General features: G+C 37.7%; 1 non-coding gene across 1 annotated transcript; it reads left to right on the forward strand.

Annotated features, from left to right (window-relative positions):
* The first annotated feature begins 12,240 nt into the window (after positions 1-12,240).
* Positions 12,241-12,347, forward strand: LOC122077695. Its single transcript, XR_006139933.1, has one exon. It is a non-coding gene; the product is annotated as a small nucleolar RNA R71 (small nucleolar RNA).
* Positions 12,348-13,686: the final 1,339 nt, after the last annotated feature.

The raw sequence follows: 13,686 nt of genomic DNA on the forward strand, positions 1-13,686 counted from the left end.
TTATGGATATTATATTATCATTAGATATTTCCCATTTTTATTTATGATTTTGCTATTATACTCTGATTCCACTACTTTTAGTTGGTTTGTGATGTGAGATTGTGAAATGTTAAGGTACTGCGATCAGAGATCCTTGTAGGCACATAAGATAGATACGTGTCTTACTCACACCACCGATATTCCTAATGGTAAGTTGGGTCTACTAGAAGTGGGGTGTTACATAGACCAAATAAGGAAATAATGTGAGGTGGGGAGATAACATACAATATTTAATATGGTTTATAATAGACAGTAATGATAAGGCAACTTAGGAGTTTCTATAAGTGTCCGACAACCAAAAAGGCAGTTATGCCTCACCACATTGTCACCATAAAATGCATGAGTCTAAAAAATGAAATTTACAAATTCAAAAACATTTAAAAACTTACCAAAACAAGAGTGGTGATAAGGCCTAAGAATCTTGGACTTTGGTCAACAAGTTTATATTTTGACCGCCATGCCATCCATTAAAAACATTGACTTTGACTGCCCTGTCATTAGCTGACTCATCACTTCATGTTAGGGTTGGATTGAGTCAAAGAAAAATTAGGGGTATTACACAAGTTGAGCTTGAATCAGCTCTAGATATTATATATGAAAAAGAAAAGAAAAAGAATAAACTCACTAAACTCCTCAAAGAAAGCAATGAAGAGATGAAGTATCTCAAAGAGATAAATCAAATTGCAATTGAACTTGAAGAACAACTTTCATTGAAGATAACAAAGAATGAAGATCAAATGAATCAAATAGACTTCCTCAAAGCACAATTGGATGACAAAGAAATAGAGATAAGTAGCTACCTTGATATAGAGATGGCATTAACAGAGTTGAAGAGAAAAATGAAGAGAATGACTGAGACTGAGAGCATACCACCAACAATAACCATGTAGGTTCCTCAGACATAGGCATAGAGCAGTAGAGTGTTAGATGAGATTCTCAGTGCACAGAGTGTTACACCCGTGCCCAGACTCAGTCTAATTTGAACTGTTGTGATAGGTTTCAGATCAGAGATCGGAAGCATGGTCGGGTTTTGGATCGCGGCCGCCTATTGCCAAAGGGGGAGAGATGACCCCAAATGTTCGTGCATCACGTGCCAGTCTAATTGGAGGGGTTTCGTACCTTCCAATCCTAGTCGGTAAGTGACCCGAATCCTCACACATAAGCCTAGGCACGTATCGAAGTTGCTGAAATATCTTGAGCATGGCCGAGGGAAACTACTCGTGCAAGACCAGCCATAGGACAACACTCAGTCAAGATAGCAAGATGTCTTGACTACCGAAAATATGCCACTGGATCCACTAGGCCTAAATCCAATGGGCTATTTTTGGTGAACATAACAGGCTGCTGTCATGGTGTTGATGCCTGTAGGTCCTGCCACTCACATTGTAAACAGTCTTGGATGATCCCAAATCATCCCCCACACTTTACTCGTGACGTGAATGCAATTTGAACCTAAGTGGATGGGTTCAAATAGGGTCCAACCATACAGACCCTAAGGTCCATTTTAACTTATAAGTTAGAAATGAGGAATTCATTTTCGCATTTCTATTGTGTCCAACGTAAGGAAGGAGAGAAAAAGGAGAAGAAGGAAGAAGAAGAAGAAGGAAGAAGAAGAAGAAGGAGAAGGCTTACCTTGGTGTCGGATGCCGCCAAGTTGCTGGAATCGCTACCAGAGGTAAGTACACTCACTTTCACCATTATCTCTCTTCATTTTGACCTAGAAAAAGCTAGGTATAGATGGAATCTTAGGTACAAACCATGTTAAGGTCGTAGAATGTGTGTTCTACCCTCCCGGTATTGTTATCGAGCTCGAACCAAGTCCGATGAGCTCCGGTAACATGTATTGCCAAAAGACCAACTAGAGTTTCGATCATTCGATCCATGTATCTCCCAAACGGCTCAATGGAATTAGAGTTTTATTGGCTTAGAATGATACTGGGAACATCCCCTACAAACTCCATGGAATAAATCCCGACGATGGGGCCGGAGCTGGAAAGCCCCAAAATGGGTGGACTGTCCGAAACCACCACCAAAAATAGCCCACCGGATCCACTGTGACTGCTTTTGGTGGCATATTTCTAATGGACCACTGAGCCTTAGGAGCTCTCTGTTAGTTCCATCAGAAACAGGACTGATATTTTCGGTGGAAATTCCTTGTTTCCGGTGGGTGTTTCCGGTGACATTACTGTCACTGATAGATTTTATCTGTACACTTTGGGGGTGATCTATATGGGTCCCTCTTGATATTTTCGACATGTACTGATGTACGACTATCCTTGTATCTAGGACAGTGATGCGCACAAGCTCCGAGATCAAAACTGAGTGGATTGATTAGTGGCCTTATCTGAACCCTAACACAAGCAGAGATCAACAAAGTGAGGGATGGTTGTTTTATTTTGGATTGTTTAATTATTATAGAATTGTTCACATGCATAGATTTAATATGCTTAATTATATTTCTCACATGATGATGGTGATTATCATATGTTACATTCTTATGGATTTCATACAAATTGTTCATTTATATGTATGATGGGATCCGGTGTCGCCGAGGTGGTACCGGTACCGTGATCGCTAGGTATTTGGTTGTGTGTGATACGAAATTCAGCTTGGCTGAGATGGTACTGGTGCCGTGATTACCGTGTGTATGTTGCATTCATACATTGATTATGTGCATTAGAGTTAGTTGTAGTCGTGGGTTACACCTTGTTACCAAGGTTTCGCTGGTATCGTGTACCCTGGGACTGCATTTGAAAATGGATACGCTTTGTGGCCGATGATTGGTACCGGTGTCGCGTAGTCCATACTTAACTGTGATATGTATGCTAGATTAGGTAAATGGCCTCGGATTTCACTTTATGGCCAAGGTCTCGCTGGTATTGTGTATCCAGGACTGTATTTGGGGATGGATTATATTTTGTGGCTAAGGTCATGCCGATATTGTGTAATTCATACTAATTGTATAACCATGAAGGCATGTGGCGTATATGTGGTTAGGTGTCACTCCTTATGCTATGAACCCTTGCAAACAGGGGTTGAGGTGTTAGATAACCCATTGTGATATGTTCGATGTGCCTTTCCAGAATGCCACAGTTACGGTAAGATGTGATTGTAGTTGGAGGTGGGAACCTGTCTGGCGTGGCCGATGTGTTACCGGTGCCGTGACTGCCAGGAGGGGGTTATCAGGGGTTTACTGGGTGACCCATGGATGCATACGGGGACTGACAGGCTTCTATTCACAGCTAGGGTTTATATCCTTGCATAGTCAATGGCAGTTCCGAGATGAAGAATACAACCTAATGCATCATAGTAGCATTTACCAGACTTAGTTTGTATTGTTAGGTGGATAATAAATAAATGAACTGCATCACAAGCATCATGGACTATGTGTTTAATTTTTGCTATCATGCATCATGAATTGTTATCACTATTGTCTTGCTTGGATGTGCTTGACCCCATCCCTCACTAAGTGAGTTAGAAAGCTCACCTCACGTATACACACTTTTTAGATGATGATGCAGGTACGGTCGTGCCTGTGGCTAGTGACTCTTTTTCTTCTGGACCTGAGTACGGAGTGAGTGACTAGTGGATGCTGGAAGCGGAGGAGCATGGCCAGAACTGTGCTTGTGACTTTTGTGCATAAGCGACGCTATGAGGTGTTCGGCATATTTTTGATTATGTTGATACAGGTCTATGAATATTATGTTTTAAACTTGATATATGTAAGTCTTGAAGGATTGTAAACAGAATAACTTAGTTAATGATATTATGTTTTTCATTAGATAATTTCTCCATTTATATTTAATGATTTCACTATTATACTCTGATTTAGCTGCTTTTGGTTAGTTGTGATGTGTGATTGTGAAATGTTAAGGTACTGCTATCAGCGATCCTAGTAGGTTTGTAAGACATGCACGTGTCTTACTCACACTGCCGATATTCCTAATGGTAAGTTGGGTCTACTGGAATTAGGGTGTGACACAGAGACCAGCATGTATCAGATAAGGTATTGAATATAATGCAAGTGAGTCATCCAGACAGGGTGAGAACAGAATGAGACAAATGGACCCAATGGCAAGTTCAGGTGTGAGAATTGAGAAAGGAGCATGCACAGTGTCAGTGCAGAGGAAAGATAACAAAAAATCAAAAGGGTAAGCAGGTTGTGTTTGCTCAGACAGGTGACTGTTGGTTCTGACAGGAGAAGTTTACAGGTACAAACTCAAGGGAAGCAGAGTGCATTTAATAGGGACAGATACAAATACAACTCTACTCCAGTTAGTTAGTAGAGGCCAATTAGACAGTTGGATATAGTGGCCACTACAGACAAGAGACACCTCCAGTGAGGCCAAACACTTTCTTCCCAGGGTACTGTGTTTGAGATTTTAAAATGTAACCGCAAGCATACGGATCAATGTAGCTACAGGTCGAACACAAAGAGAGCAGCCACTTTATTTTTTATTTTTTTTGCTTCTTTTAATAATGCGAAAGTGAACCGATTAATGATTGTGATCTAATTCTAATTATAGTCCTAAACATATGTAATTAAAATAACATCCTAACCATTCGTCATCTAAGAATTTAAACACACAAGCCACACAATTAAAATTAAATAAATAAATATATGAAAAAAAACACCCCACGCAATTAAAAAGCAATGAAGGAAAAAAATGCTAAAATAAAAATAAAGTAAAAGAAAGGGGATAAAGCTAGAGAGAGACTCACAAGTAAGTTTCTCTACTTAGCTCGAGGGATGCATCATAATATGAGCTTCCCTACTTGATCAGAGAGTCACTCTTACAAGGGTTACTCTACTTGGCTTTAGGGAAAGGGAGACAATTAAAATAAAAACAATAAAATGATGATTCTATGGCTAGAAGGGGTAAAGCCAACACATACACTAGCCATGAATCTTGGGGGAAAGGGATAACAATAATGTAACTACTGAAATTAAAATCCTAAATTAAGAAAGAAAAAGTAGTTAGAAGAGGGAATCAGAGGGAGGAGAGAAGACTATTGAAGGAGCCTACTTACTTGAACTTCAACCCTTGAATTGAAAACTTGATTGATTTGAGATACTACCAGTACTAAAACCCAGATCTAGAATAAACCAAATCTAAAATTTCTAGTATTAGAGAATAAATCTGAAGAAAAAAATTGAACTTGAAAGACATGCTTCATAGCTTGTTCTTATCACTTAAAACTAAGCTTAGAATTAGAACTTGAAAATTACAACTTCAATTATTTAAACAATAAAAATAAAAGATTGAATCAAAAACAAAAGTGCTTGCATTAATTGAATAAAAAGAACTTACAAAAGTGTTTAAAGCATAAACCTAGAACTAGAGCTAGAGAAAGAGATAGAGCAACTAAGAAAAAATCATAGAAGAAGAATGAAGTGCCTCATCCCCTTGTGTTATTCTATTATATAGAGAATGGGAGAGGGAAGCTAACGATTTTAGCTTCTAAAAAAAAGATTTTTTTTTTATTTTGTTGATGAAGTGGAGGAGAGAGAAGAGAGAAAACATGTGGAAAGAGATCTCCCACGACTCCCTTTTTTAAATTTTCTCTCTCTTCTTGCACAAGAAACCCCCTTTGGCCGATTTTTCTTTCTTAGATTTGGACAATATTCTATTTTAATGAGAGAAAATCTTCTAAAAAAAACCTCAACAACATAACAGCTAAGAGGTTCGAACTTGAGACCTCCTAATAAGCAAGGGATTTTACACAACACAACTCACCAACTATGTTAGGTAGTTGTTGTTACCAAAAACAAATCTTCAATTACTTAAGGATGTGGTCCATCGATCCTTATTGGTATTTGAAATATTCCTTATACCCTTGGGATAACTGTAGATGGGCTGGTTCTGCGTCTCGATTTAGTTATGATCCATTATTCTTTTTCTGACCCGAAAAGAATAATCACTTGTACGGTTAACCAAACGAATGCGTACTTGCAATTGAACATGTCTATCTTGCTCAGAATTTCATCATCTTCGTAACTATGAAAAGCAATAGGACCTCTTTATATGTAAAATTAGAGATACAACACCCGATAATCCTTAAGGCCTTGAAAATATAAAACCTGCAAAAAGAGAGTAAAACCCAAGGTAGCTCCATTCTAAATATGTAAAATGCACATTTTACTACACTAGATTTCACACATAAATATGTTCATCAAAATTCCCCCACACTTAGACTTTGCTAGTCCTCGACCAAAACAAAAAGAAAAAGAATAAAAACCTAACTCACGTTCGTAGGAATCACGGTTCCACTTAGCATGTGCAACAAGCCTTTAAACCCCTAGGTCACCCCTAGTGGACGAGTTGTGTCTCGTGGGTGTTTGCAGTGAATATACATCCAAAATTTAGCATAAACAAATCCCAACCTTGGCTAAAGGTAAGGGCCATACCAATCCGGAGCAAAGATAATTCCTCTTACAAGGGACCCCCACACTTGAACTTTTATTACCCTTTATCTTCCAGGGACTAGCATATTTCTTAATTTGGAACTCACTTCGTCACTTTCAAAACATCCTTATCTTAAGGCAAAACCATTTGTGAAGAAATAGGGAACCAATGACTAAGGTGTTGGAGTGTTTTTTACCAAACATGTTACCTAGCATTAATGACATTTGCATATTTTTTTTCCTTTTTTCACTTAATAAACTCTATTCTACTCCATTACTTTTGGCCTAAATGACATGGTGGAGCAAACACCAGACACCCAAGTTACTATGTAGCTTCACTTTTTACATATGCCTACAAAGACAGTGATGTTAGAGTTCTTTCAGAAGTTTCCTCCCTAGGAATTTTGATTAAGACACTACGCTTCCTGAGGCGTAATGCACTGTCTAGTTCCAAGGGAATCAACTCTTATTCTTCTTTATACCGCATTTCACACTTCATTTAAAATTGTTTATTTGTCAACTTATGCCAAATTAAAAAGAATGTCTCAACTCCAAATCAAAAGTACAAGGAACCCACTGATTTACATCTAGTCCAACACCATAAAACAAAGGTCTCTTATTTTTCAAAAGAAAGTCCCATCTCAAGACACAGACTTGTTCTTTCTTCTCAACAAGGTTTTTATACGTTCAAAATGGGTATCTTAATCACAATTTTTATTTTCATACCTCAAGCAACCGAATGGTATGATCATTAGCCAAAAGCCAAAGTAGGACTTCATCCTTAGCAAGCTCAAAAATAAAAAGAAAAACAAAGAAAAAAAAGTGAAAAAAGCAAAGACTGGTTTCTCTCCCCCACACTTAAGTCATGCTATGTCCTCAATACATGAAAAGAATTAAAAGCGAAGACAATGCAAGGGGGTCATACCAAATTAAAAGTTAGTCATCAGTGTAAAGAAGTTCATGGAGATCCATGACCTCTTCACTACCAGTAGTAGGAAACTCGATGAACGATTTCAAATGCTGACCATTAACTTTCAAAATTACCCCTGTTCCTAGATTTAGAATCTCCATAGCCCCATGGTCCATCCCATCGGGATCTAAGCTTACCAGGGAAAAGATGCAATTGAGAGTTGTACAATAAGACTTTATCACCAACTGTAAAAGATTTGCAAAAAATGTGCTTATCCTTATAAATCCTAGAACTTTCATAGGCATCATTCCAAAGTTCATCCAACTCAGATAATTAGAGCCTACGATGAATTCCTATATCAGACAAATCAAAGTTGAGCTTCTTGATGGCCCAAAAGGCCTTATGCTCTAACTCAACTTGTAAGTGTCAAGTTTTTTCATACACCAAAAGGTAGAGAGACAGACCAAGGTCAGTCTTGAATGCAGTCCGATGGGCCCACAAGGCATCAATGAGCCTAAGAGACCAATCCTTACGATTGGGATTAACAGTTTTCTTCAAGATTTGTTTGATCTGCCTATTAGACACCTACACTTGGCCACTAGTTTAGGGGTGATAAGGGGTAGATAACTTATGGGTGATCTCGTACTTTTTCATTAAAGCCTCAAAAGGTCGATTACAAAAATGAGTACCCCTATCACTAATTATTGCACATGGTGCACCAAAGCTGGAAAAAATGTTCTCTTTGAGAAATTAGACCACCACTTTGTGGTCATTAGATTTACAAGGTATGACCTCTATCCATTTAGAAACGTAATCAACAGCCAGAAGTATCTATAAATTCCCAAAGAAATTAAGGAATGGTCCCATGAAATCGATGCCCCATACATCAAAGATCTCAACTACCAAAATAGGATTGAGAGGCATCATGTTCCTCTTATTGATATGGCCAAAAGACTGGCAGGTGGGACAAGCCTTGTAAAAATCAAAAGTATCTCTGAAAAGAGTGGGTCAATAAAATCCGCATTGGAGAACCTTTGTGGCAGTCTTCTTAGGTCCAAAGTGTCCACCACATGTATAATCATGGAAAAAGAGATAATAGAATGTTGCTCATGATCAGGAACACATCGTCGGATAATCTAATCTGGACATATCTTAAACAAATAAGGATCATCACAGAAAAAATTCTTAACTTGGGAATGAAACCTATACTTATCTTGGGTGGACCAGTGATCCGAAGTCACACCTAAAACTAAGAAGTTGACAATGTCAACAAACCATGGTTCACTGGACACTGTAAATAACTGTTCATCTGAAAAGTTCTCATTGACTAGAGAATCAACAGTCAAGGAATTGGGAAGCCGGGATAAATGGTCTGCAACTAGGTTTTCAACTCCTTTCTTATCCCTAATTTCTAAATCAAATTCTTGCAAAAAGTGAAATCCACCTAATGATATGGGCTTTGGCATCCTTCTTCTAAACTAGGTATCTAAGAGAAGAATGATCAGTATACACCACCACATGTGAACCAATTAAGTAAGACCGAAACTTTTCTAATGCAAATACAACAGCTAAAAATTTTTTTTTAGTGGTTGTATAATTGAGTTGTACATCATTTAAGGTCCTACTAGCATAATAAATGACAGTAGGTAACTTATTAATCTTTTGACCCAAAAGGACTCCTATGGAAAAATCTGAAGCATCACACATCAGTTCAAAAGGTTCAATCCAAATAGGTGGTTGAACAATGGATGCATTAGTCAACTCCTTCTTAAGTTGTTTGAAGGATTCTAGGCACTCTTTAGAAAACTCAAAAGTTCGATCTTTGGCAAATAATGAAGTGAGAGGTCGGACTAATTGACTAAAGTTCTTAATAAACCTTCTGTAGAAGCCCGCATAGCCTAGAAAAGACCGGATGTCCTTAACAGATTGAGAAAGTTGTAAATTATCAATTAAATCCACTTTGGCTCTATCTACCTTAATTCCCTCCTTGAATATTACATGGCCTAAAACAATACCATATTTAACCATAAAATGGGATTTCTCCCAATTCAAAACCAAATTCTTAGATGTGCATCTTTTCAAAACTAGAGAAAGATGCTGAAGACATTTAGAATAGGAATTCTCATGAATTGAAAAGTCATCCATAAATACTTCTAAGAATTTTTCGACAATGTCAGAAAAGATGTTCATCATGCATCGTTGGAACGTAACAGGGGTATTGCAAAGCCTAAAGGGCATACGCCTGTAAGCAAATGTTCCATATGGGCATGTAAAAGTGGTCTTATGTTGGTCCTCTAAAGCAATTGGGATCTGATTATAGTCAGAATATCCATCAAGGAAACAATAGTATTCATGTCCAGCTAACCTCTCCAACATCTAGTCAATGAATGGCAATGGGAAGTGGCCTTCCAAGTTGCCACCTTAAGTTTCCTATAGTCTATGCACACTCTCCACCCTGATTGGACACGGGTTGGAATTAGTTTATTATTGGCATTGGGAACTACAGTCACCCCAGACTTCCTAGGCACTATATGAACTGGGCTTACCCATTGGCTATCAGAAATATAATAAATTATTCTATGATCCAAGTACTTTAGGATCTCTTTCTTAATGGCTTCCATCATTACATGCTTAGCTCTTCTTGGGGTTCCATGGATGGTTTGGAACCGTCCATAAGATGTATATGATGTTGCACAATAGAAGGGTTTATACCCTTGATATCAGTCATGGTCCAACCTAGGGCTTCCTTATTACCTTTTAAAATTTTAAGTAACTCATCTTCCTGGCTAGAAGTCAAATTTAAAGAAATTATTACAGAAAGAATCTAGTCAGGCTCTAGGAAAGTATACCTCAAATTAGATGGCAATTCCTTAAGATCTAGCTTAGGGGGCTCAACTATGGAAGGTTTGGGAATGGAATTAGAAAGGGGTCCTAAGGGCTCCATAGGTGTGTGAAGACTCAAGACTTTAGAAAAAAAAATTTTACTATCATCATCCAACTCATCCATACACTCTTGGAATTCTGAATCAAAATCAATATCAAAGTTGATAATTAAATCATCAGAAAAATCTAGAAAATCCTTAAGCATATTGATCTCTTCTTCCATATGTGGTTATTTGCCTATCCTAAACATGTTAAACTCAACAGTTTGGTTGCCAAAAAATAACCTTAGAAAATCATTACAACAGTTGATTAATTTATTACTAGTAGCCAATAATGGCCTTCCTAAAATTATTGGGATCTCATTCTTGGTTGACAAGGGCTTGGTATCTAACATAATGAAATCAACAGGGAAAATAAATTCTCCCACCTTTAGTAAGACATCCTCAACAATCCCTTTAGGAATCTTAACAGACCTATCTACCAACTGAAGAGTAGTTCTAGTGGCTTTCAATTCTCCCAATCCTAGTTGCTTGTACACATGGTAAGGTAAAAGATTTACACTTGCACCAAGGTCAAGTAAGGCATGCTCAATGTAGGTGTTGCCTATAACACAAGATATGGTAGGGCTCCCTGGATCCTTATACTTGGGTATTATATGCTGAGTAATTATGGAACTAATGTTACCTGCCAAGAACGCTTTTTTGGGTATACTAGTGATATGTTTGTGAGTACAAAAATATTTCAGTACCTTGTATCGGTGGAGATCAAGGATGTGGCATCCAAAAGATGGATATTCACTTCTACCTTTTTGAAGACTTCTAAAATTTTATCCATGGTAGCAATCTTCTTTTTGTTTACCAAGCATTAGGGAATGGGACAGGAGGAACATAAGGACTGTTAGGGATTTGCCCTTTTTCAGAAGAATCATTTTTTGTTTCCTCAACCAGATCATCTTTAATTTCAAAAGATTCTTTAGGTTCATCAGACGAACCTGAAACAAAAGGCACCCTTGTGTCCTCAACTGAAGGAGAGTTAATAGGAGTAATATATGAGAAAGATTTAGGAACGCTCTATTGGTACTCTCTACCACTCCTAAGGGCATAAAAAACATTACATTGATTAGAGGGCCCTTGTTGGGTCTGACCTTGTACTATATTCAGTGGTGCATTAATAGGTGCTTGTGAACTAACAAGCTGATGATACCTAGGGTTAGGCTCTGGTTGACTGGGTAAAGTTCATTTCTCCCTCTCACGCATAATTGAGATAACTTAGGTGAGTTTTCTCATAAGATTTTGATGGTTTGTCATGAGGAGGGTCATATTTTTTTTCTAAGTCACTTATTCTACTTGCCTCTCCAGTGTTGGTACCCAGGGGGTTGCTGATAAGATGATAGGAGAGGGGCCCTAAGAAAACTAGCCTGAGGTCCTACATTTGACCTAGGAAAAGTATTTTGGGAAAAAGATTGTTGTGCAAAGGGAGGCCTTTGGGGTCCAAGTGGACCATGATTATGAAAATTGAAAGGCCCTGCTTGGTTGCCCTGATTCCAAGAGAAATTTGGGTGATTTCTCCATCCTGGGTTGTAGGTGTTACTATATGGATTATTTTAGTATAAGGCATTAACACTATCATTAAAAGTACCCCAGAGGTGTTGGGTTATTCTTCTATGACATGTCCAGGGGACTGGCACCAAGCACAAATCTTAACCAAATTGACTGATGATGGCTCTCTAGGAATAATAGCCCCATTCCCCTTGATTAGGCTATCCAAATAGGCTTCCTTGGCTACTATCCTATTCATAAAATATCCTTTTCCTCTAATGGTTCTTTCACTCTCTTGGGTTGATTTCCACTCATGGGTTTTGTCAGCTAAGTTAAGTAAGAATTCACATACCTTTCCTTCATCTCTAAAGGATGTGAATCCCTTAAGGCACATAGACTCTATCATTTGTTTAGTTGGGTAATCAATACCCTCATAAATTATTTTATATAAATGTCATAAGTCTAAGCTATGGTGAGGGCATTCTTGGAGTAGATCCTTGAATCTCTCCATAAGTTTGGAAAATGACTCACTAGGCTTTTGCCTAAACTGAAGGATATCACTTCTAAGCTTATTGGTCTTGTGAGTTAGGAAAAACTTCGTAAGGAATACAACTGTGAACTGCTCCCATGAGGTTATGGAATTTGTGGGTAACCCATACAATCACTTCTTAGCTTAGTCTTTTAATGCAAAAGTGATAAACCTAAGCTTAACAGCATCATCAGAAAACTATTGAATCTTAATTAGAACACATACCTCTTCAAATTTTCTTATAAATAGGTACGCTTCCTCAGAGGTCAACCCATGGAAGTGGGGCAACATAGTGATGTATTGAGATTTGAGTTCAAAATTATTGCCCTGGGCTTGTGGTAGAACTATACAGGAAGGTTGGGCTGTTCTAGCAGGGTAGAACCTATCTTTCAGAGATTTAGGTAAAGGGTTTTGATGTTGGTCTCCCATATTGAAAGGTTTTAAAGAAAGCAAATGTATGAAGTCACTACTTGTTGGATCTCTTCTTTCTAACCGATTCTTAGTATTACGTACCCACCTGACACTAATGCAACAGAAAATTACCCACAACTAGAGTAAAACAAGCACAAAAGAATAGATAGCAAAACTTTTTTTTTATGATTTTTTTTTTGCTTTTTGGGAGGTTACCCGCAGGGATCCAAGGTTGCTTAGGTCAATTCCTGAGGTACTGCTACAGGGCGAAACCTGTCTTTATCATACTGTGAGGCATGACGACCTCCACCGATACAACTATTATTGCAAGTTATTCTTCTCAAGAATTCAATAAAAGAAAAGGAAAAACAAAACAAAGCAAACAAAACACTCTGATTTACCAAAAGAAAGCAAAAATTAACATGGAACTGTCTCCCCGGCAACGGCTTCAAAAACTTGTTTGAGATTTTAAAATATAACTACAAGCATACGGATCAGTGTAGCTACAGGTCGAACACAGGGAGAGCAACCACTTTATTTTTTATTTTTTGCTTCTTTTAATAATGCAAAAGTAAATCAATTAATGATTATGATCTAATTCTAATTATCGTCCTAAACATATATATCTAAAATAACATCCTAACCATTCGTCATCTAATAATTTAAACACGCAAGCCACGCAATTAAAATTAAATAAATAATTTGATAAAAATAAACACCCCACGCAATTAAAAAGCAATAAAATAAAAAAAATGCTGAAATAAAATTAAAGTAAAAGAAAGGGGATAAAGCTAGAGAGAGACTAACAAGTAGGTTTCTCTACTTAGCCCGAGGGATGCATCATAATATGAGCTTCTCTACTTGACCAGAGAGTCACTCTTACAAGGGTTACTCTACTTGGCTTTAGGGAAAGAGAGACAATTAAAATAAAAATAATAAAATGATAGTTCTATGGCTAGGAGGGGCAAAG

The sequence above is a fragment of the Macadamia integrifolia genome, chromosome 4 (assembly GCF_013358625.1).
Source record: "Macadamia integrifolia cultivar HAES 741 chromosome 4, SCU_Mint_v3, whole genome shotgun sequence".
In the NCBI taxonomy this organism is placed as follows: Eukaryota; Viridiplantae; Streptophyta; class Magnoliopsida; order Proteales; family Proteaceae; genus Macadamia; species Macadamia integrifolia.